Source organism: Triturus cristatus, chromosome 4_1, assembly GCF_964204655.1.
Source record: "Triturus cristatus chromosome 4_1, aTriCri1.1, whole genome shotgun sequence".
NCBI lineage: Eukaryota > Metazoa > Chordata > Amphibia > Caudata > Salamandridae > Triturus > Triturus cristatus.
Genome location: NC_140585.1, coordinates 108,208,408 through 108,228,324, shown reverse-complemented (window position 1 = coordinate 108,228,324; position 19,917 = coordinate 108,208,408). Strand labels below are relative to the sequence as shown.

General features: G+C 44.3%; 26 non-coding genes across 26 annotated transcripts; 16 read left to right on the top strand and 10 right to left on the bottom strand.

Moving 5' to 3' along the window:
* Positions 1 to 890: 890 nt before the first annotated feature.
* TRNAA-CGC (transfer RNA alanine (anticodon CGC)) lies at positions 891 to 962 on the top strand. The gene has a single exon. It is a non-coding gene; the product is annotated as a tRNA-Ala (tRNA).
* Positions 963 to 2,231: 1,269 nt separating this feature from the next.
* On the top strand, positions 2,232 to 2,317 carry TRNAY-GUA (transfer RNA tyrosine (anticodon GUA)). The gene is given in 2 exon segments: positions 2,232 to 2,268; positions 2,282 to 2,317. It is a non-coding gene; the product is annotated as a tRNA-Tyr (tRNA).
* Positions 2,318 to 2,446: 129 nt separating this feature from the next.
* TRNAA-CGC (transfer RNA alanine (anticodon CGC)) lies at positions 2,447 to 2,518 on the top strand. Its single transcript has one exon. It is a non-coding gene; the product is annotated as a tRNA-Ala (tRNA).
* Positions 2,519 to 2,717: 199 nt separating this feature from the next.
* TRNAM-CAU (transfer RNA methionine (anticodon CAU)) lies at positions 2,718 to 2,790 on the bottom strand. Its single transcript has one exon. It is a non-coding gene; the product is annotated as a tRNA-Met (tRNA).
* A 1,212-nt stretch (positions 2,791 to 4,002) lies between these two features.
* TRNAA-CGC (transfer RNA alanine (anticodon CGC)) lies at positions 4,003 to 4,074 on the top strand. Its single transcript has one exon. It is a non-coding gene; the product is annotated as a tRNA-Ala (tRNA).
* Positions 4,075 to 5,343: 1,269 nt separating this feature from the next.
* Positions 5,344 to 5,429, top strand: TRNAY-GUA (transfer RNA tyrosine (anticodon GUA)). Its single transcript is given in 2 exon segments — positions 5,344 to 5,380; positions 5,394 to 5,429. It is a non-coding gene; the product is annotated as a tRNA-Tyr (tRNA).
* A 400-nt stretch (positions 5,430 to 5,829) lies between these two features.
* Positions 5,830 to 5,902, bottom strand: TRNAM-CAU (transfer RNA methionine (anticodon CAU)). Its single transcript has one exon. It is a non-coding gene; the product is annotated as a tRNA-Met (tRNA).
* A 1,483-nt stretch (positions 5,903 to 7,385) lies between these two features.
* Positions 7,386 to 7,458, bottom strand: TRNAM-CAU (transfer RNA methionine (anticodon CAU)). The gene has a single exon. It is a non-coding gene; the product is annotated as a tRNA-Met (tRNA).
* Positions 7,459 to 8,455: 997 nt separating this feature from the next.
* On the top strand, positions 8,456 to 8,541 carry TRNAY-GUA (transfer RNA tyrosine (anticodon GUA)). The gene is given in 2 exon segments: positions 8,456 to 8,492; positions 8,506 to 8,541. It is a non-coding gene; the product is annotated as a tRNA-Tyr (tRNA).
* A 129-nt stretch (positions 8,542 to 8,670) lies between these two features.
* Positions 8,671 to 8,742, top strand: TRNAA-CGC (transfer RNA alanine (anticodon CGC)). The gene has a single exon. It is a non-coding gene; the product is annotated as a tRNA-Ala (tRNA).
* Positions 8,743 to 10,011: 1,269 nt separating this feature from the next.
* Positions 10,012 to 10,097, top strand: TRNAY-GUA (transfer RNA tyrosine (anticodon GUA)). Its single transcript is given in 2 exon segments — positions 10,012 to 10,048; positions 10,062 to 10,097. It is a non-coding gene; the product is annotated as a tRNA-Tyr (tRNA).
* Positions 10,098 to 10,497: 400 nt separating this feature from the next.
* Positions 10,498 to 10,570, bottom strand: TRNAM-CAU (transfer RNA methionine (anticodon CAU)). Its single transcript has one exon. It is a non-coding gene; the product is annotated as a tRNA-Met (tRNA).
* Positions 10,571 to 11,782: 1,212 nt separating this feature from the next.
* On the top strand, positions 11,783 to 11,854 carry TRNAA-CGC (transfer RNA alanine (anticodon CGC)). Its single transcript has one exon. It is a non-coding gene; the product is annotated as a tRNA-Ala (tRNA).
* Positions 11,855 to 12,053: 199 nt separating this feature from the next.
* On the bottom strand, positions 12,054 to 12,126 carry TRNAM-CAU (transfer RNA methionine (anticodon CAU)). The gene has a single exon. It is a non-coding gene; the product is annotated as a tRNA-Met (tRNA).
* A 997-nt stretch (positions 12,127 to 13,123) lies between these two features.
* TRNAY-GUA (transfer RNA tyrosine (anticodon GUA)) lies at positions 13,124 to 13,209 on the top strand. The gene is given in 2 exon segments: positions 13,124 to 13,160; positions 13,174 to 13,209. It is a non-coding gene; the product is annotated as a tRNA-Tyr (tRNA).
* A 400-nt stretch (positions 13,210 to 13,609) lies between these two features.
* TRNAM-CAU (transfer RNA methionine (anticodon CAU)) lies at positions 13,610 to 13,682 on the bottom strand. Its single transcript has one exon. It is a non-coding gene; the product is annotated as a tRNA-Met (tRNA).
* A 1,212-nt stretch (positions 13,683 to 14,894) lies between these two features.
* On the top strand, positions 14,895 to 14,966 carry TRNAA-CGC (transfer RNA alanine (anticodon CGC)). The gene has a single exon. It is a non-coding gene; the product is annotated as a tRNA-Ala (tRNA).
* Positions 14,967 to 15,165: 199 nt separating this feature from the next.
* Positions 15,166 to 15,238, bottom strand: TRNAM-CAU (transfer RNA methionine (anticodon CAU)). The gene has a single exon. It is a non-coding gene; the product is annotated as a tRNA-Met (tRNA).
* A 997-nt stretch (positions 15,239 to 16,235) lies between these two features.
* On the top strand, positions 16,236 to 16,321 carry TRNAY-GUA (transfer RNA tyrosine (anticodon GUA)). The gene is given in 2 exon segments: positions 16,236 to 16,272; positions 16,286 to 16,321. It is a non-coding gene; the product is annotated as a tRNA-Tyr (tRNA).
* Positions 16,322 to 16,450: 129 nt separating this feature from the next.
* TRNAA-CGC (transfer RNA alanine (anticodon CGC)) lies at positions 16,451 to 16,522 on the top strand. The gene has a single exon. It is a non-coding gene; the product is annotated as a tRNA-Ala (tRNA).
* Positions 16,523 to 16,721: 199 nt separating this feature from the next.
* TRNAM-CAU (transfer RNA methionine (anticodon CAU)) lies at positions 16,722 to 16,794 on the bottom strand. Its single transcript has one exon. It is a non-coding gene; the product is annotated as a tRNA-Met (tRNA).
* Positions 16,795 to 18,006: 1,212 nt separating this feature from the next.
* On the top strand, positions 18,007 to 18,078 carry TRNAA-CGC (transfer RNA alanine (anticodon CGC)). The gene has a single exon. It is a non-coding gene; the product is annotated as a tRNA-Ala (tRNA).
* Positions 18,079 to 18,277: 199 nt separating this feature from the next.
* TRNAM-CAU (transfer RNA methionine (anticodon CAU)) lies at positions 18,278 to 18,350 on the bottom strand. The gene has a single exon. It is a non-coding gene; the product is annotated as a tRNA-Met (tRNA).
* Positions 18,351 to 19,347: 997 nt separating this feature from the next.
* TRNAY-GUA (transfer RNA tyrosine (anticodon GUA)) lies at positions 19,348 to 19,433 on the top strand. Its single transcript is given in 2 exon segments — positions 19,348 to 19,384; positions 19,398 to 19,433. It is a non-coding gene; the product is annotated as a tRNA-Tyr (tRNA).
* A 129-nt stretch (positions 19,434 to 19,562) lies between these two features.
* On the top strand, positions 19,563 to 19,634 carry TRNAA-CGC (transfer RNA alanine (anticodon CGC)). The gene has a single exon. It is a non-coding gene; the product is annotated as a tRNA-Ala (tRNA).
* A 199-nt stretch (positions 19,635 to 19,833) lies between these two features.
* TRNAM-CAU (transfer RNA methionine (anticodon CAU)) lies at positions 19,834 to 19,906 on the bottom strand. Its single transcript has one exon. It is a non-coding gene; the product is annotated as a tRNA-Met (tRNA).
* Positions 19,907 to 19,917: the final 11 nt, after the last annotated feature.

Sequence of the window (19,917 nt, the reverse complement as noted above, 5' to 3'; positions counted from 1 at the left end):
CCGCTTAATCTGTCAGACGTTTGCCTTGAAAAATCCCATGAAATGGGGCTATCTCATTTTTGATGATTATAGATCAAAAGAATCCTACTTGTTGAAGACATCAAAGTGATGATTCATCTTGACAACCATAATGCTTTGATGATAGAAATCTGTCGCATCTCTCTTGATCATTGGTAAGGGTTCTTCTTCTAAACCAGAGACTCTTTACAGTAGCTTTTAGAAAAACGGAATATTTTGTTTATCTCAATCACCTTCAATCTACAGATTTTTCCGTTCTCTTTCCTTTTGAAAATGCATCCAAAATGCACGTTCTTGATGCTGGGTGCGTAGTAATGACTCCCATAACTTTCTGTCATTTCTTTCATGGTTCCGCGCAGCCATCCATTTGCCACCAATGCTGCCCAAGGTCTTTGTATCAAAGTTCCTTTCCTTTCTGTAAAATTGAAATTTGGAGCACCCCTGCTTATCCCCAAGCCAAGACAGAACATGAACTTTGGTCTGAAATCCTCCTTTGGGGTGATAAGATGTACCTTACAGTGTGCTCTAAGAACTGGTGACTTTGAGAGGGAGCTGCAGGTAATGTTCATGATTTTCATCGATCTGCTCCTGATCCCCACCCCCACAACCTTTCTTGAGCGAGAGATAATTACAGCGCTGAAAGATACTTCAGCCACTCCTTCGATAGCTCAGTTGGTAGAGCGGAGGACTGTAGCATAAAGTCAGACATCCTTAGGTCGCTGGTTCAAATCCGGCTCGAATGATTTTTTGCTTCGATTTCCATATATTTCACTTTTATTCAAACAATACCTTCCATTGATTATGATCGAGACTTTGCAGTCCCTGGGTTTCAGGGATTCCTTGCATCCATCAAACAGCTCGAGGGCAAAAGTGGGGATGTAGCTCAGTGGTAGAGCGCATGCTTCGCATGTATGAGGTCCCGGGTTCAATCCCCGGCATCTCCAGGAGCCTCTGTTCCTTATCTTGGCTTTTTTCCAGAAGGCTAGCCTGCCATCATGCAGAAAGAAGAAGTTTGTCATGCAGTTGGGGTGAGAGCCCCATTTAAATAGTCAGACATTTGCTTTGGAAAAATCTTTGAACTAGGCATAGTTTGCGCATTTCAAGAAAATCGGAGAATTTTGCATTCCAAAAGAAGGAAATAAATGCCCTCTCTGAGGATCGAACTCAGGACCTTCAGATTATGAGACTGACGCGCTGCCTACTGCGCTAAGAAGACTGTATATAGGCATCTGTACATAAGACCATGAAGATCATCCAGGTACAAGGCTGAAGGATTTTCCTGACTGACATTGTATACTGCAGAGTCGAATGGGGTGATGTGGCCGTCGGTTCAATGCAGGGTTTCCAATCATACAGTCAAACCTTGCAGAAGTGGGGATGTAGCTCAGTGGTAGAGCGCATGCTTTGCATGTATGAGGCCCCGGGTTCAATCCCCGGCATCTCCAGACTTTTGCCATGCTTACCTTGGATTTTGGGCCGAAAGCTAGGCTGGCATCATGATGAAGGAAGAGATATGTCCTCCAACCGGGATGAGGACCCCGCTTAATCTGTCAGACGTTTGCCTTGAAAAATCCCATGAAATGGGGCTATCTCATTTTTGATGATTATAGATCAAAAGAATCCTACTTGTTGAAGACATCAAAGTGATGATTCATCTTGACAACCATAATGCTTTGATGATAGAAATCTGTCGCATCTCTCTTGATCATTGGTAAGGGTTCTTCTACTAAACCAGAGACTCTTTACAGTAGCTTTTAGAAAAACGGAATATTTTGTTTATCTCAATCACCTTCAATCTACAGATTTTTCCGTTCTCTTTCCTTTTGAAAATGCATCCAAAATGCACGTTCTTGATGCTGGGTGCGTAGTAATGACTCCCATAACTTTCTGTCATTTCTTTCATGGTTCCGCGCAGCCATCCATTTGCCACCAATGCTGCCCAAGGTCTTTGTATCAAAGTTCCTTTCCTTTCTGTAAAATTGAAATTTGGAGCACCCCTGCTTATCCCCAAGCCAAGACAGAACATGAACTTTGGTCTGAAATCCTCCTTTGGGGTGATAAGATGTACCTTACAGTGTGCTCTAAGAACTGGTGACTTTGAGAGGGAGCTGCAGGTAATGTTCATGATTTTCATCGATCTGCTCCTGATCCCCACCCCCACAACCTTTCTTGAGCGAGAGATAATTACAGCGCTGAAAGATACTTCAGCCACTCCTTCGATAGCTCAGTTGGTAGAGCGGAGGACTGTAGCATAAAGTCAGACATCCTTAGGTCGCTGGTTCAAATCCGGCTCGAAGGATTTTGTGCTTCGATTTCCATATATTTCACTTTTATTCAAACAATACCTTCCATTGATTATGATCGAGACTTTGCAGTCCCTGGGTTTCAGGGATTCCTTGCATCCATCAAACAGCTCGAGTGCAAAAGTGGGGATGTAGCTCAGTGGTAGAGCGCATGCTTCGCATGTATGAGGTCCCGGGTTCAATCCCCGGCATCTCCAGGAGCCTCTGTTCCTTATCTTGGCTTTTTTCCAGAAGGCTAGCCTGCCATCATGCAGAAAGAAGAAGTTTGTCATGCAGTTGGGGTGAGAGCCCCACTTAAATAGTCAGACATTTGCTTTGGAAAAATCTTTGAACTAGGCATAGTTTGCGCATTTCAAGAAAATAGGAGAATTTTGCATTCCAAAAGAAGGAAATAAATGCCCTCTCTGAGGATCGAACTCAGGACCTTCAGATTATGAGACTGACGCGCTGCCTACTGCGCTAAGAAGGCTGTATATAGGCATCTGTACATAAGACCATGAAGATCATCCAGGTACAAGGCTGAAGGATTTTCCTGACTGACATTGTATACTGCAGAGTCGAATGGGGTGATGTGGCCGTCGGTTCAATGCAGGGTTTCCAATCATACAGTCAAACCTTGCAGAAGTGGGGATGTAGCTCAGTGGTAGAGCGCATGCTTTGCATGTATGAGGCCCCGGGTTCAATCCCCGGCATCTCCAGACTTTTGCCATGCTTACCTTGGATTTTGGGCCGAAAGCTAGGCTGGCATCATGATGAAGGAAGAGATATGTCCTCCAACCGGGATGAGGACCCCGCTTAATCTGTCAGACGTTTGCCTTGAAAAATCCCATGAAATGGGGCTATCTCATTTTTGATGATTATAGATCAAAAGAATCCTACTTGTTGAAGACATCAAAGTGATGATTCATCTTGACAACCATAATGCTTTGATGATAGAAATCTGTCGCATCTCTCTTGATCATTGGTAAGGGTTCTTCTTCTAAACCAGAGACTCTTTACAGTAGCTTTTAGAAAAACGGAATATTTTGTTTATCTCAATCACCTTCAATCTACAGATTTTTCCGTTCTCTTTCCTTTTGAAAATGCATCCAAAATGCACGTTCTTGATGCTGGGTGCGTAGTAATGACTCCCATAACTTTCTGTCATTTCTTTCATGGTTCCGCGCAGCCATCCATTTGCCACCAATGCTGCCCAAGGTCTTTGTATCAAAGTTCCTTTCCTTTCTGTAAAATTGAAATTTGGAGCACCCCTGCTTATCCCCAAGCCAAGACAGAACATGAACTTTGGTCTGAAATCCTCCTTTGGGGTGATAAGATGTACCTTACAGTGTGCTCTAAGAACTGGTGACTTTGAGAGGGAGCTGCAGGTAATGTTCATGATTTTCATCGATCTGCTCCTGATCCCCACCCCCACAACCTTTCTTGAGCGAGAGATAATTACAGCGCTGAAAGATACTTCAGCCACTCCTTCGATAGCTCAGTTGGTAGAGCGGAGGACTGTAGCATAAAGTCAGACATCCTTAGGTCGCTGGTTCAAATCCGGCTCGAATGATTTTTTGCTTCGATTTCCATATATTTCACTTTTATTCAAACAATACCTTCCATTGATTATGATCGAGACTTTGCAGTCCCTGGGTTTCAGGGATTCCTTGCATCCATCAAACAGCTCGAGGGCAAAAGTGGGGATGTAGCTCAGTGGTAGAGCGCATGCTTCGCATGTATGAGGTCCCGGGTTCAATCCCCGGCATCTCCAGGAGCCTCTGTTCCTTATCTTGGCTTTTTTCCAGAAGGCTAGCCTGCCATCATGCAGAAAGAAGAAGTTTGTCATGCAGTTGGGGTGAGAGCCCCACTTAAATAGTCAGACATTTGCTTTGGAAAAATCTTTGAACTAGGCATAGTTTGCGCATTTCAAGAAAATCGGAGAATTTTGCATTCCAAAAGAAGGAAATAAATGCCCTCTCTGAGGATCGAACTCAGGACCTTCAGATTATGAGACTGACGCGCTGCCTACTGCGCTAAGAAGACTGTATATAGGCATCTGTACATAAGACCATGAAGATCATCCAGGTACAAGGCTGAAGGATTTTCCTGACTGACATTGTATACTGCAGAGTCGAATGGGGTGATGTGGCCGTCGGTTCAATGCAGGGTTTCCAATCATACAGTCAAACCTTGCAGAAGTGGGGATGTAGCTCAGTGGTAGAGCGCATGCTTTGCATGTATGAGGCCCCGGGTTCAATCCCCGGCATCTCCAGACTTTTGCCATGCTTACCTTGGATTTTGGGCCGAAAGCTAGGCTGGCATCATGATGAAGGAAGAGATATGTCCTCCAACCGGGATGAGGACCCCGCTTAATCTGTCAGACGTTTGCCTTGAAAAATCCCATGAAATGGGGCTATCTCATTTTTGATGATTATAGATCAAAAGAATCCTACTTGTTGAAGACATCAAAGTGATGATTCATCTTGACAACCATAATGCTTTGATGATAGAAATCTGTCGCATCTCTCTTGATCATTGGTAAGGGTTCTTCTTCTAAACCAGAGACTCTTTACAGTAGCTTTTAGAAAAACGGAATATTTTGTTTATCTCAATCACCTTCAATCTACAGATTTTTCCGTTCTCTTTCCTTTTGAAAATGCATCCAAAATGCACGTTCTTGATGCTGGGTGCGTAGTAATGACTCCCATAACTTTCTGTCATTTCTTTCATGGTTCCGCGCAGCCATCCATTTGCCACCAATGCTGCCCAAGGTCTTTGTATCAAAGTTCCTTTCCTTTCTGTAAAATTGAAATTTGGAGCACCCCTGCTTATCCCCAAGCCAAGACAGAACATGAACTTTGGTCTGAAATCCTCCTTTGGGGTGATAAGACGTACCTTACAGTGTGCTCTAAGAACTGGTGACTTTGAGAGGGAGCTGCAGGTAATGTTCATGATTTTCATCGATCTGCTCCTGATCCCCACCCCCACAACCTTTCTTGAGCGAGAGATAATTACAGCGCTGAAAGATACTTCAGCCACTCCTTCGATAGCTCAGTTGGTAGAGCGGAGGACTGTAGCATAAAGTCAGACATCCTTAGGTCGCTGGTTCAAATCCGGCTCGAAGGATTTTTTGCTTCGATTTCCATATCTTTCACTTTTATTCAAACAATACCTTCCATTGATTATGATCGAGACTTTGCAGTCCCTGGGTTTCAGGGATTCCTTGCATCCATCAAACAGCTCGAGTGCAAAAGTGGGGATGTAGCTCAGTGGTAGAGCGCATGCTTTGCATGTATGAGGTCCCGGGTTCAATCCCCGGCATCTCCAGGAGCCTCTGTTCCTTATCTTGGCTTTTTTCCAGAAGGCTAGCCTGCCATCATGCAGAAAGAAGAAGTTTGTCATGCAGTTGGGGTGAGAGCCCCACTTAAATAGTCAGACATTTGCTTTGGAAAAATCTTTGAACTAGGCATAGTTTGCGCATTTCAAGAAAATCGGAGAATTTTGCATTCCAAAAGAAGGAAATAAATGCCCTCTCTGAGGATCGAACTCAGGACCTTCAGATTATGAGACTGACGCGCTGCCTACTGCGCTAAGAAGGCTGTATATAGGCATCTGTACATAAGACCATGAAGATCATCCAGGTACAAGGCTGAAGGATTTTCCTGACTGACATTGTATACTGCAGAGTCGAATGGGGTGATGTGGCCGTCGGTTCAATGCAGGGTTTCCAATCATACAGTCAAACCTTGCAGAAGTGGGGATGTAGCTCAGTGGTAGAGCGCATGCTTTGCATGTATGAGGCCCCGGGTTCAATCCCCGGCATCTCCAGACTTTTGCAATGCTTACCTTGGATTTTGGGCCGAAAGCTAGGCTGGCATCATGATGAAGGAAGAGATATGTCCTCCAACCGGGATGAGGACCCCGCTTAATCTGTCAGACGTTTGCCTTGAAAAATCCCATGAAATGGGGCTATCTCATTTTTGATGATTATAGATCAAAAGAATCCTACTTGTTGAAGACATCAAAGTGATGATTCATCTTGACAACCATAATGCTTTGATGATAGAAATCTGTCGCATCTCTCTTGATCATTGGTAAGGGTTCTTCTTCTAAACCAGAGACTCTTTACAGTAGCTTTTAGAAAAACGGAATATTTTGTTTATCTCAATCACCTTCAATCTACAGATTTTTCCGTTCTCTTTCCTTTTGAAAATGCATCCAAAATGCACGTTCTTGATGCTGGGTGCGTAGTAATGACTCCCATAACTTTCTGTCATTTCTTTCATGGTTCCGCGCAGCCATCCATTTGCCACCAATGCTGCCCAAGGTCTTTGTATCAAAGTTCCTTTCCTTTCTGTAAAATTGAAATTTGGAGCACCCCTGCTTATCCCCAAGCCAAGACAGAACATGAACTTTGGTCTGAAATCCTCCTTTGGGGTGATAAGACGTACCTTACAGTGTGCTCTAAGAACTGGTGACTTTGAGAGGGAGCTGCAGGTAATGTTCATGATTTTCATCGATCTGCTCCTGATCCCCACCCCCACAACCTTTCTTGAGCGAGAGATAATTACAGCGCTGAAAGATACTTCAGCCACTCCTTCGATAGCTCAGTTGGTAGAGCGGAGGACTGTAGCATAAAGTCAGACATCCTTAGGTCGCTGGTTCAAATCCGGCTCGAATGATTTTTTGCTTCGATTTCCATATCTTTCACTTTTATTCAAACAATACCTTCCATTGATTATGATCGAGACTTTGCAGTCCCTGGGTTTCAGGGATTCCTTGCATCCATCAAACAGCTCGAGTGCAAAAGTGGGGATGTAGCTCAGTGGTAGAGCGCATGCTTTGCATGTATGAGGTCCCGGGTTCAATCCCCGGCATCTCCAGGAGCCTCTGTTCCTTATCTTGGCTTTTTTCCAGAAGGCTAGCCTGCCATCATGCAGAAAGAAGAAGTTTGTCATGCAGTTGGGGTGAGAGCCCCACTTAAATAGTCAGACATTTGCTTTGGAAAAATCTTTGAACTAGGCATAGTTTGCGCATTTCAAGAAAATCGGAGAATTTTGCATTCCAAAAGAAGGAAATAAATGCCCTCTCTGAGGATCGAACTCAGGACCTTCAGATTATGAGACTGACGCGCTGCCTACTGCGCTAAGAAGGCTGTATATAGGCATCTGTACATAAGACCATGAAGATCATCCAGGTACAAGGCTGAAGGATTTTCCTGACTGACATTGTATACTGCAGAGTCGAATGGGGTGATGTGGCCGTCGGTTCAATGCAGGGTTTCCAATCATACAGTCAAACCTTGCAGAAGTGGGGATGTAGCTCAGTGGTAGAGCGCATGCTTTGCATGTATGCGGCCCCGGGTTCAATCCCCGGCATCTCCAGACTTTTGCCATGCTTACCTTGGATTTTGGGCCGAAAGCTAGGCTGGCATCATGATGAAGGAAGAGATATGTCCTCCAACCGGGATGAGGACCCCGCTTAATCTGTCAGACGTTTGCCTTGAAAAATCCCATGAAATGGGGCTATCTCATTTTTGATGATTATAGATCAAAAGAATCCTACTTGTTGAAGACATCAAAGTGATGATTCATCTTGACAACCATAATGCTTTGATGATAGAAATCTGTCGCATCTCTCTTGATCATTGGTAAGGGTTCTTCTTCTAAACCAGAGACTCTTTACAGTAGCTTTTAGAAAAACGGAATATTTTGTTTATCTCAATCACCTTCAATCTACAGATTTTTCCGTTCTCTTTCCTTTTGAAAATGCATCCAAAATGCACTTTCTTGATGCTGGGTGCGTAGTAATGACTCCCATAACTTTCTGTCATTTCTTTCATGGTTCCGCGCAGCCATCCATTTGCCACCAATGCTGCCCAAGGTCTTTGTATCAAAGTTCCTTTCCTTTCTGTAAAATTGAAATTTGGAGCACCCCTGCTTATCCCCAAGCCAAGACAGAACATGAACTTTGGTCTGAAATCCTCCTTTGGGGTGATAAGATGTACCTTACAGTGTGCTCTAAGAACTGGTGACTTTGAGAGGGAGCTGCAGGTAATGTTCATGATTTTCATCGATCTGCTCCTGATCCCCACCCCCACAACCTTTCTTGAGCGAGAGATAATTACAGCGCTGAAAGATACTTCAGCCACTCCTTCGATAGCTCAGTTGGTAGAGCGGAGGACTGTAGCATAAAGTCAGACATCCTTAGGTCGCTGGTTCAAATCCGGCTCGAAGGATTTTTTGCTTCGATTTCCATATATTTCACTTTTATTCAAACAATACCTTCCATTGATTATGATCGAGACTTTGCAGTCCCTGGGTTTCAGGGATTCCTTGCATCCATCAAACAGCTCGAGGGCAAAAGTGGGGATGTAGCTCAGTGGTAGAGCGCATGCTTCGCATGTATGAGGTCCCGGGTTCAATCCCCGGCATCTCCAGGAGCCTCTGTTCCTTATCTTGGCTTTTTTCCAGAAGGCTAGCCTGCCATCATGCAGAAAGAAGAAGTTTGTCATGCAGTTGGGGTGAGAGCCCCACTTAAATAGTCAGACATTTGCTTTGGAAAAATCTTTGAACTAGGCATAGTTTGCGCATTTCAAGAAAATCGGAGAATTTTGCATTCCAAAAGAAGGAAATAAATGCCCTCTCTGAGGATCGAACTCAGGACCTTCAGATTATGAGACTGACGCGCTGCCTACTGCGCTAAGAAGACTGTATATAGCCATCTGTACATAAGACCATGAAGATCATCCAGGTACAAGGCTGAAGGATTTTCCTGACTGACATTGTATACTGCAGAGTCGAATGGGGTGATGTGGCCGTCGGTTCAATGCAGGGTTTCCAATCATACAGTCAAACCTTGCAGAAGTGGGGATGTAGCTCAGTGGTAGAGCGCATGCTTTGCATGTATGAGGCCCCGGGTTCAATCCCCGGCATCTCCAGACTTTTGCCATGCTTACCTTGGATTTTGGGCCGAAAGCTAGGCTGGCATCATGATGAAGGAAGAGATATGTCCTCCAACCGGGATGAGGACCCCGCTTAATCTGTCAGACGTTTGCCTTGAAAAATCCCATGAAATGGGGCTATCTCATTTTTGATGATTATAGATCAAAAGAATCCTACTTGTTGAAGACATCAAAGTGATGATTCATCTTGACAACCATAATGCTTTGATGATAGAAATCTGTCGCATCTCTCTTGATCATTGGTAAGGGTTCTTCTTCTAAACCAGAGACTCTTTACAGTAGCTTTTAGAAAAACGGAATATTTTGTTTATCTCAATCACCTTCAATCTACAGATTTTTCCGTTCTCTTTCCTTTTGAAAATGCATCCAAAATGCACGTTCTTGATGCTGGGTGCGTAGTAATGACTCCCATAACTTTCTGTCATTTCTTTCATGGTTCCGCGCAGCCATCCATTTGCCACCAATGCTGCCCAAGGTCTTTGTATCAAAGTTCCTTTCCTTTCTGTAAAATTGAAATTTGGAGCACCCCTGCTTATCCCCAAGCCAAGACAGAACATGAACTTTGGTCTGAAATCCTCCTTTGGGGTGATAAGACGTACCTTACAGTGTGCTCTAAGAACTGGTGACTTTGAGAGGGAGCTGCAGGTAATGTTCATGATTTTCATCGATCTGCTCCTGATCCCCACCCCCACAACCTTTCTTGAGCGAGAGATAATTACAGCGCTGAAAGATACTTCAGCCACTCCTTCGATAGCTCAGTTGGTAGAGCGGAGGACTGTAGCATAAAGTCAGACATCCTTAGGTCGCTGGTTCAAATCCGGCTCGAAGGATTTTTTGCTTCGATTTCCATATCTTTCACTTTTATTCAAACAATACCTTCCATTGATTATGATCGAGACTTTGCAGTCCCTGGGTTTCAGGGATTCCTTGCATCCATCAAACAGCTCGAGTGCAAAAGTGGGGATGTAGCTCAGTGGTAGAGCGCATGCTTTGCATGTATGAGGTCCCGGGTTCAATCCCCGGCATCTCCAGGAGCCTCTGTTCCTTATCTTGGCTTTTTTCCAGAAGGCTAGCCTGCCATCATGCAGAAAGAAGAAGTTTGTCATGCAGTTGGGGTGAGAGCCCCACTTAAATAGTCAGACATTTGCTTTGGAAAAATCTTTGAACTAGGCATAGTTTGCGCATTTCAAGAAAATCGGAGAATTTTGCATTCCAAAAGAAGGAAATAAATGCCCTCTCTGAGGATCGAACTCAGGACCTTCAGATTATGAGACTGACGCGCTGCCTACTGCGCTAAGAAGGCTGTATATAGGCATCTGTACATAAGACCATGAAGATCATCCAGGTACAAGGCTGAAGGATTTTCCTGACTGACATTGTATACTGCAGAGTCGAATGGGGTGATGTGGCCGTCGGTTCAATGCAGGGTTTCCAATCATACAGTCAAACCTTGCAGAAGTGGGGATGTAGCTCAGTGGTAGAGCGCATGCTTTGCATGTATGAGGCCCCGGGTTCAATCCCCGGCATCTCCAGACTTTTGCCATGCTTACCTTGGATTTTGGGCCGAAAGCTAGGCTGGCATCATGATGAAGGAAGAGATATGTCCTCCAACCGGGATGAGGACCCCGCTTAATCTGTCAGACGTTTGCCTTGAAAAATCCCATGAAATGGGGCTATCTCATTTTTGATGATTATAGATCAAAAGAATCCTACTTGTTGAAGACATCAAAGTGATGATTCATCTTGACAACCATAATGCTTTGATGATAGAAATCTGTCGCATCTCTCTTGATCATTGGTAAGGGTTCTTCTTCTAAACCAGAGACTCTTTACAGTAGCTTTTAGAAAAACGGAATATTTTGTTTATCTCAATCACCTTCAATCTACAGATTTTTCCGTTCTCTTTCCTTTTGAAAATGCATCCAAAATGCACGTTCTTGATGCTGGGTGCGTAGTAATGACTCCCATAACTTTCTGTCATTTCTTTCATGGTTCCGCGCAGCCATCCATTTGCCACCAATGCTGCCCAAGGTCTTTGTATCAAAGTTCCTTTCCTTTCTGTAAAATTGAAATTTGGAGCACCCCTGCTTATCCCCAAGCCAAGACAGAACATGAACTTTGGTCTGAAATCCTCCTTTGGGGTGATAAGACGTACCTTACAGTGTGCTCTAAGAACTGGTGACTTTGAGAGGGAGCTGCAGGTAATGTTCATGATTTTCATCGATCTGCTCCTGATCCCCACCCCCACAACCTTTCTTGAGCGAGAGATAATTACAGCGCTGAAAGATACTTCAGCCACTCCTTCGATAGCTCAGTTGGTAGAGCGGAGGACTGTAGCATAAAGTCAGACATCCTTAGGTTGCTGGTTCAAATCCGGCTCGAAGGATTTTTTGCTTCGATTTCCATATCTTTCACTTTTATTCAAACAATACCTTCCATTGATTATGATCGAGACTTTGCAGTCCCTGGGTTTCAGGGATTCCTTGCATCCATCAAACAGCTCGAGTGCAAAAGTGGGGATGTAGCTCAGTGGTAGAGCGCATGCTTCGCATGTATGAGGTCCCGGGTTCAATCCCCGGCATCTCCAGGAGCCTCTGTTCCTTATCTTGGCTTTTTTCCAGAAGGCTAGCCTGCCATCATGCAGAAAGAAGAAGTTTGTCATGCAGTTGGGGTGAGAGCCCCACTTAAATAGTCAGACATTTGCTTTGGAAAAATCTTTGAACTAGGCATAGTTTGCGCATTTCAAGAAAATCGGAGAATTTTGCATTCCAAAAGAAGGAAATAAATGCCCTCTCTGAGGATCGAACTCAGGACCTTCAGATTATGAGACTGACGCGCTGCCTACTGCGCTAAGAAGGCTGTATATAGGCATCTGTACATAAGACCATGAAGATCATCCAGGTACAAGGCTGAAGGATTTTCCTGACTGACATTGTATACTGCAGAGTCGAATGGGGTGATGTGGCCGTCGGTTCAATGCAGGGTTTCCAATCATACAGTCAAACCTTGCAGAAGTGGGGATGTAGCTCAGTGGTAGAGCGCATGCTTTGCATGTATGAGGCCCCGGGTTCAATCCCCGGCATCTCCAGACTTTTGCCATGCTTACCTTGGATTTTGGGCCGAAAGCTAGGCTGGCATCATGATGAAGGAAGAGATATGTCCTCCAACCGGGATGAGGACCCCGCTTAATCTGTCAGACGTTTGCCTTGAAAAATCCCATGAAATGGGGCTATCTCATTTTTGATGATTATAGATCAAAAGAATCCTACTTGTTGAAGACATCAAAGTGATGATTCATCTTGACAACCATAATGCTTTGATGATAGAAATCTGTCGCATCTCTCTTGATCATTGGTAAGGGTTCTTCTTCTAAACCAGAGACTCTTTACAGTAGCTTTTAGAAAAACGGAATATTTTGTTTATCTCAATCACCTTCAATCTACAGATTTTTCCGTTCTCTTTCCTTTTGAAAATGCATCCAAAATGCACGTTCTTGATGCTGGGTGCGTAGTAATGACTCCCATAACTTTCTGTCATTTCTTTCATGGTTCCGCGCAGCCATCCATTTGCCACCAATGCTGCCCAAGGTCTTTGTATCAAAGTTCCTTTCCTTTCTGTAAAATTGAAATTTGGAGCACCCCTGCTTATCCCCAAGCCAAGACAGAACATGAACTTTGGTCTGAAATCCTCCTTTGGGGTGATAAGACGTACCTTACAGTGTGCTCTAAGAACTGGTGACTTTGAGAGGGAGCTGCAGGTAATGTTCATGATTTTCATCGATCTGCTCCTGATCCCCACCCCCACAAACTTTCTTGAGCGAGAGATAATTACAGCGCTGAAAGATACTTCAGCCACTCCTTCGATAGCTCAGTTGGTAGAGCGGAGGACTGTAGCGTAAAGTCAGACATCCTTAGGTCGCTGGTTCAAATCCGGCTCGAAGGATTTTTTGCTTCGATTTCCATATCTTTCACTTTTATTCAAACAATACCTTCCATTGATTATGATCGAGACTTTGCAGTCCCTGGGTTTCAGGGATTCCTTGCATCCATCAAACAGCTCGAGTGCAAAAGTGGGGATGTAGCTCAGTGGTAGAGCGCATGCTTTGCATGTATGAGGTCCCGGGTTCAATCCCCGGCATCTCCAGGAGCCTCTGTTCCTTATCTTGGCTTTTTTCCAGAAGGCTAGCCTGCCATCATGCAGAAAGAAGAAGTTTGTCATGCAGTTGGGGTGAGAGCCCCACTTAAATAGTCAGACATTTGCTTTGGAAAAATCTTTGAACTAGGCATAGTTTGCGCATTTCAAGAAAATCGGAGAATTTTGCATTCCAAAAGAAGGAAATAAATGCCCTCTCTGAGGATCGAACTCAGGACCTTCAGATTATGAGACTGACGCGCTGCCTACTGCGCTAAGAAGGCTGTATATAGGCATCTGTACATAAGACCATGAAGATCATCCAGGTACAAGGCTGAAGGATTTTCCTGACTGACATTGTATACTGCAGAGTCGAATGGGGTGATGTGGCCGTCGGTTCAATGCAGGGTTTCCAATCATACAGTCAAACCTTGCAGAAGTGGGGATGTAGCTCAGTGGTAGAGCGCATGCTTTGCATGTATGAGGCCCCGGGTTCAATCCCCGGCATCTCCAGACTTTTGCCATGCTTACCTTGGATTTTGGGCCGAAAGCTAGGCTGGCATCATGATGAAGGAAGAGATATGTCCTCCAACCGGGATGAGGACCCCGCTTAATCTGTCAGACGTTTGCCTTGAAAAATCCCATGAAATGGGGCTATCTCATTTTTGATGATTATAGATCAAAAGAATCCTACTTGTTGAAGACATCAAAGTGATGATTCATCTTGACAACCATAATGCTTTGATGATAGAAATCTGTCGCATCTCTCTTGATCATTGGTAAGGGTTCTTCTTCTAAACCAGAGACTCTTTACAGTAGCTTTTAGAAAAACGGAATATTTTGTTTATCTCAATCACCTTCAATCTACAGATTTTTCCGTTCTCTTTCCTTTTGAAAATGCATCCAAAATGCACGTTCTTGATGCTGGGTGCGTAGTAATGACTCCCATAACTTTCTGTCATTTCTTTCATGGTTCCGCGCAGCCATCCATTTGCCACCAATGCTGCCCAAGGTCTTTGTATCAAAGTTCCTTTCCTTTCTGTAAAATTGAAATTTGGAGCACCCCTGCTTATCCCCAAGCCAAGACAGAACATGAACTTTGGTCTGAAATCCTCCTTTGGGGTGATAAGACGTACCTTACAGTGTGCTCTAAGAACTGGTGACTTTGAGAGGGAGCTGCAGGTAATGTTCATGATTTTCATCGATCTGCTCCTGATCCCCACCCCCACAACCTTTCTTGAGCGAGAGATAATTACAGCGCTGAAAGATACTTCAGCCACTCCTTCGATAGCTCAGTTGGTAGAGCGGAGGATTGTAGCATAAAGTCAGACATCCTTAGGTCGCTGGTTCAAATCCGGCTCGAAGGATTTTGTGCTTCGATTTCCATATATTTCACTTTTATTCAAACAATACCTTCCATTGATTATGATCGAGACTTTGCAGTCCCTGGGTTTCAGGGATTCCTTGCATCCATCAAACAGCTCGAGTGCAAAAGTGGGGATGTAGCTCAGTGGTAGAGCGCATGCTTCGCATGTATGAGGTCCCGGGTTCAATCCCCGGCATCTCCAGGAGCCTCTGTTCCTTATCTTGGCTTTTTTCCAGAAGGCTAGCCTGCCATCATGCAGAAAGAAGAAGTTTGTCATGCAGTTGGGGTGAGAGCCCCACTTAAATAGTCAGACATTTGCTTTGGAAAAATCTTTGAACTAGGCATAGTTTGCGCATTTCAAGAAAATCGGAGAATTTTGCATTCCAAAAGAAGGAAATAAATGCCCTCTCTGAGGATCGAACTCAGGACCTTCAGATTATGAGACTGACGCGCTGCCTACTGCGCTAAGAAGGCTGTATATAGGCATCTGTACATAAGACCATGAAGATCATCCAGGTACAAGGCTGAAGGATTTTCCTGACTGACATTGTATACTGCAGAGTCGAATGGGGTGATGTGGCCGTCGGTTCAATGCAGGGTTTCCAATCATACAGTCAAACCTTGCAGAAGTGGGGATGTAGCTCAGTGGTAGAGCGCATGCTTTGCATGTATGAGGCCCCGGGTTCAATCCCCGGCATCTCCAGACTTTTGCCATGCTTACCTTGGATTTTGGGCCGAAAGCTAGGCTGGCATCATGATGAAGGAAGAGATATGTCCTCCAACCGGGATGAGGACCCCGCTTAATCTGTCAGACGTTTGCCTTGAAAAATCCCATGAAATGGGGCTATCTCATTTTTGATGATTATAGATCAAAAGAATCCTACTTGTTGAAGACATCAAAGTGATGATTCATCTTGACAACCATAATGCTTTGATGATAGAAATCTGTCGCATCTCTCTTGATCATTGGTAAGGGTTCTTCTTCTAAACCAGAGACTCTTTACAGTAGCTTTTAGAAAAACGGAATATTTTGTTTATCTCAATCACCTTCAATCTACAGATTTTTCCGTTCTCTTTCCTTTTGAAAATGCATCCAAAATGCACGTTCTTGATGCTGGGTGCGTAGTAATGACTCCCATAACTTTCTGTCATTTCTTTCATGGTTCCGCGCAGCCATCCATTTGCCACCAATGCTGCCCAAGGTCTTTGTATCAAAGTTCCTTTCCTTTCTGTAAAATTGAAATTTGGAGCACCCCTGCTTATCCCCAAGCCAAGACAGAACATGAACTTTGGTCTGAAATCCTCCTTTGGGGTGATAAGATGTACCTTACAGTGTGCTCTAAGAACTGGTGACTTTGAGAGGGAGCTGCAGGTAATGTTCATGATTTTCATCGATCTGCTCCTGATCCCCACCCCCACAACCTTTCTTGAGCGAGAGATAATTACAGCGCTGAAAGATACTTCAGCCACTCCTTCGATAGCTCAGTTGGTAGAGCGGAGGACTGTAGCATAAAGTCAGACATCCTTAGGTCGCTGGTTCAAATCCGGCTCGAAGGATTTTGTGCTTCGATTTCCATATATTTCACTTTTATTCAAACAATACCTTCCATTGATTATGATCGAGACTTTGCAGTCCCTGGGTTTCAGGGATTCCTTGCATCCATCAAACAGCTCGAGTGCAAAAGTGGGGATGTAGCTCAGTGGTAGAGCGCATGCTTCGCATGTATGAGGTCCCGGGTTCAATCCCCGGCATCTCCAGGAGCCTCTGTTCCTTATCTTGGCTTTTTTCCAGAAGGCTAGCCTGCCATCATGCAGAAAGAAGAAGTTTGTCATGCAGTTGGGGTGAGAGCCCCACTTAAATAGTCAGACATTTGCTTTGGAAAAATCTTTGAACTAGGCATAGTTTGCGCATTTCAAGAAAATCGGAGAATTTTGCATTCCAAAAGAAGGAAATAAATGCCCTCTCTGAGGATCGAACTCAGGACCTTCAGATTATGAGACTGACGCGCTGCCTACTGCGCTAAGAAGGCTGTATATAGGCATCTGTACATAAGACCATGAAGATCATCCAGGTACAAGGCTGAAGGATTTTCCTGACTGACATTGTATACTGCAGAGTCGAATGGGGTGATGTGGCCGTCGGTTCAATGCAGGGTTTCCAATCATACAGTCAAACCTTGCAGAAGTGGGGATGTAGCTCAGTGGTAGAGCGCATGCTTTGCATGTATGAGGCCCCGGGTTCAATCCCCGGCATCTCCAGACTTTTGCCATGCTTACCTTGGATTTTGGGCCGAAAGCTAGGCTGGCATCATGATGAAGGAAGAGATATGTCCTCCAACCGGGATGAGGACCCCGCTTAATCTGTCAGACGTTTGCCTTGAAAAATCCCATGAAATGGGGCTATCTCATTTTTGATGATTATAGATCAAAAGAATCCTACTTGTTGAAGACATCAAAGTGATGATTCATCTTGACAACCATAATGCTTTGATGATAGAAATCTGTCGCATCTCTCTTGATCATTGGTAAGGGTTCTTCTTCTAAACCAGAGACTCTTTACAGTAGCTTTTAGAAAAACGGAATATTTTGTTTATCTCAATCACCTTCAATCTACAGATTTTTCCGTTCTCTTTCCTTTTGAAAATGCATCCAAAATGCACGTTCTTGATGCTGGGTGCGTAGTAATGACTCCCATAACTTTCTGTCATTTCTTTCATGGTTCCGCGCAGCCATCCATTTGCCACCAATGCTGCCCAAGGTCTTTGTATCAAAGTTCCTTTCCTTTCTGTAAAATTGAAATTTGGAGCACCCCTGCTTATCCCCAAGCCAAGACAGAACATGAACTTTGGTCTGAAATCCTCCTTTGGGGTGATAAGACGTACCTTACAGTGTGCTCTAAGAACTGGTGACTTTGAGAGGGAGCTGCAGGTAATGTTCATGATTTTCATCGATCTGCTCCTGATCCCCACCCCCACAACCTTTCTTGAGCGAGAGATAATTACAGCGCTGAAAGATACTTCAGCCACTCCTTCGATAGCTCAGTTGGTAGAGCGGAGGATTGTAGCATAAAGTCAGACATCCTTAGGTCGCTGGTTCAAATCCGGCTCGAAGGATTTTGTGCTTCGATTTCCATATATTTCACTTTTATTCAAACAATACCTTCCATTGATTATGATCGAGACTTTGCAGTCCCTGGGTTTCAGGGATTCCTTGCATCCATCAAACAGCTCGAGTGCAAAAGTGGGGATGTAGCTCAGTGGTAGAGCGCATGCTTCGCATGTATGAGGTCCCGGGTTCAATCCCCGGCATCTCCAGGAGCCTCTGTTCCTTATCTTGGCTTTTTTCCAGAAGGCTAGCCTGCCATCATGCAGAAAGAAGAAGTTTGTCATGCAGTTGGGGTGAGAGCCCCACTTAAATAGTCAGACATTTGCTTTGGAAAAATCTTTGAACTAGGCATAGTTTGCGCATTTCAAGAAAATCGGAGAATTTTGCATTCCAAAAGAAGGAAATAAATGCCCTCTCTGAGGATCGAACTCAGGACCTTCAGATTATGAGACTGACGCGCTGCCTACTGCGCTAAGAAGGCTGTATATAGGCATCTGTACATAAGACCATGAAGATCATCCAGGTACAAGGCTGAAGGATTTTCCTGACTGACATTGTATACTGCAGAGTCGAATGGGGTGATGTGGCCGTCGGTTCAATGCAGGGTTTCCAATCATACAGTCAAACCTTGCAGAAGTGGGGATGTAGCTCAGTGGTAGAGCGCATGCTTTGCATGTATGAGGCCCCGGGTTCAATCCCCGGCATCTCCAGACTTTTGCCATGCTTACCTTGGATTTTGGGCCGAAAGCTAGGCTGGCATCATGATGAAGGAAGAGATATGTCCTCCAACCGGGATGAGGACCCCGCTTAATCTGTCAGACGTTTGCCTTGAAAAATCCCATGAAATGGGGCTATCTCATTTTTGATGATTATAGATCAAAAGAATCCTACTTGTTGAAGACATCAAAGTGATGATTCATCTTGACAACCATAATGCTTTGATGATAGAAATCTGTCGCATCTCTCTTGATCATTGGTAAGGGTTCTTCTTCTAAACCAGAGACTCTTTACAGTAGCTTTTAGAAAAACGGAATATTTTGTTTATCTCAATCACCTTCAATCTACAGATTTTTCCGTTCTCTTTCCTTTTGAAAATGCATCCAAAATGCACGTTCTTGATGCTGGGTGCGTAGTAATGACTCCCATAACTTTCTGTCATTTCTTTCATGGTTCCGCGCAGCCATCCATTTGCCACCAATGCTGCCCAAGGTCTTTGTATCAAAGTTCCTTTCCTTTCTGTAAAATTGAAATTTGGAGCACCCCTGCTTATCCCCAAGCCAAGACAGAACATGAACTTTGGTCTGAAATCCTCCTTTGGGGTGATAAGATGTACCTTACAGTGTGCTCTAAGAACTGGTGACTTTGAGAGGGAGCTGCAGGTAATGTTCATGATTTTCATCGATCTGCTCCTGATCCCCACCCCCACAACCTTTCTTGAGCGAGAGATAATTACAGCGCTGAAAGATACTTCAGCCACTCCTTCGATAGCTCAGTTGGTAGAGCGGAGGACTGTAGCATAAAGTCAGACATCCTTAGGTCGCTGGTTCAAATCCGGCTCGAAGGATTTTGTGCTTCGATTTCCATATATTTCACTTTTATTCAAACAATACCTTCCATTGATTATGATCGAGACTTTGCAGTCCCTGGGTTTCAGGGATTCCTTGCATCCATCAAACAGCTCGAGTGCAAAAGTGGGGATGTAGCTCAGTGGTAGAGCGCATGCTTCGCATGTATGAGGTCCCGGGTTCAATCCCCGGCATCTCCAGGAGCCTCTGTTCCTTATCTTGGCTTTTTTCCAGAAGGCTAGCCTGCCATCATGCAGAAAGAAGAAGTTTGTCATGCAGTTGGGGTGAGAGCCCCACTTAAATAGTCAGACATTTGCTTTGGAAAAATCTTTGAACTAGGCATAGTTTGCGCATTTCAAGAAAATCGGAGAATTTTGCATTCCAAAAGAAGGAAATAAATGCCCTCTCTGAGGATCGAACTCAGGACCTTCAGATTATGAGACTGACGCGCTGCCTACTGCGCTAAGAAGGCTGTATATAGGC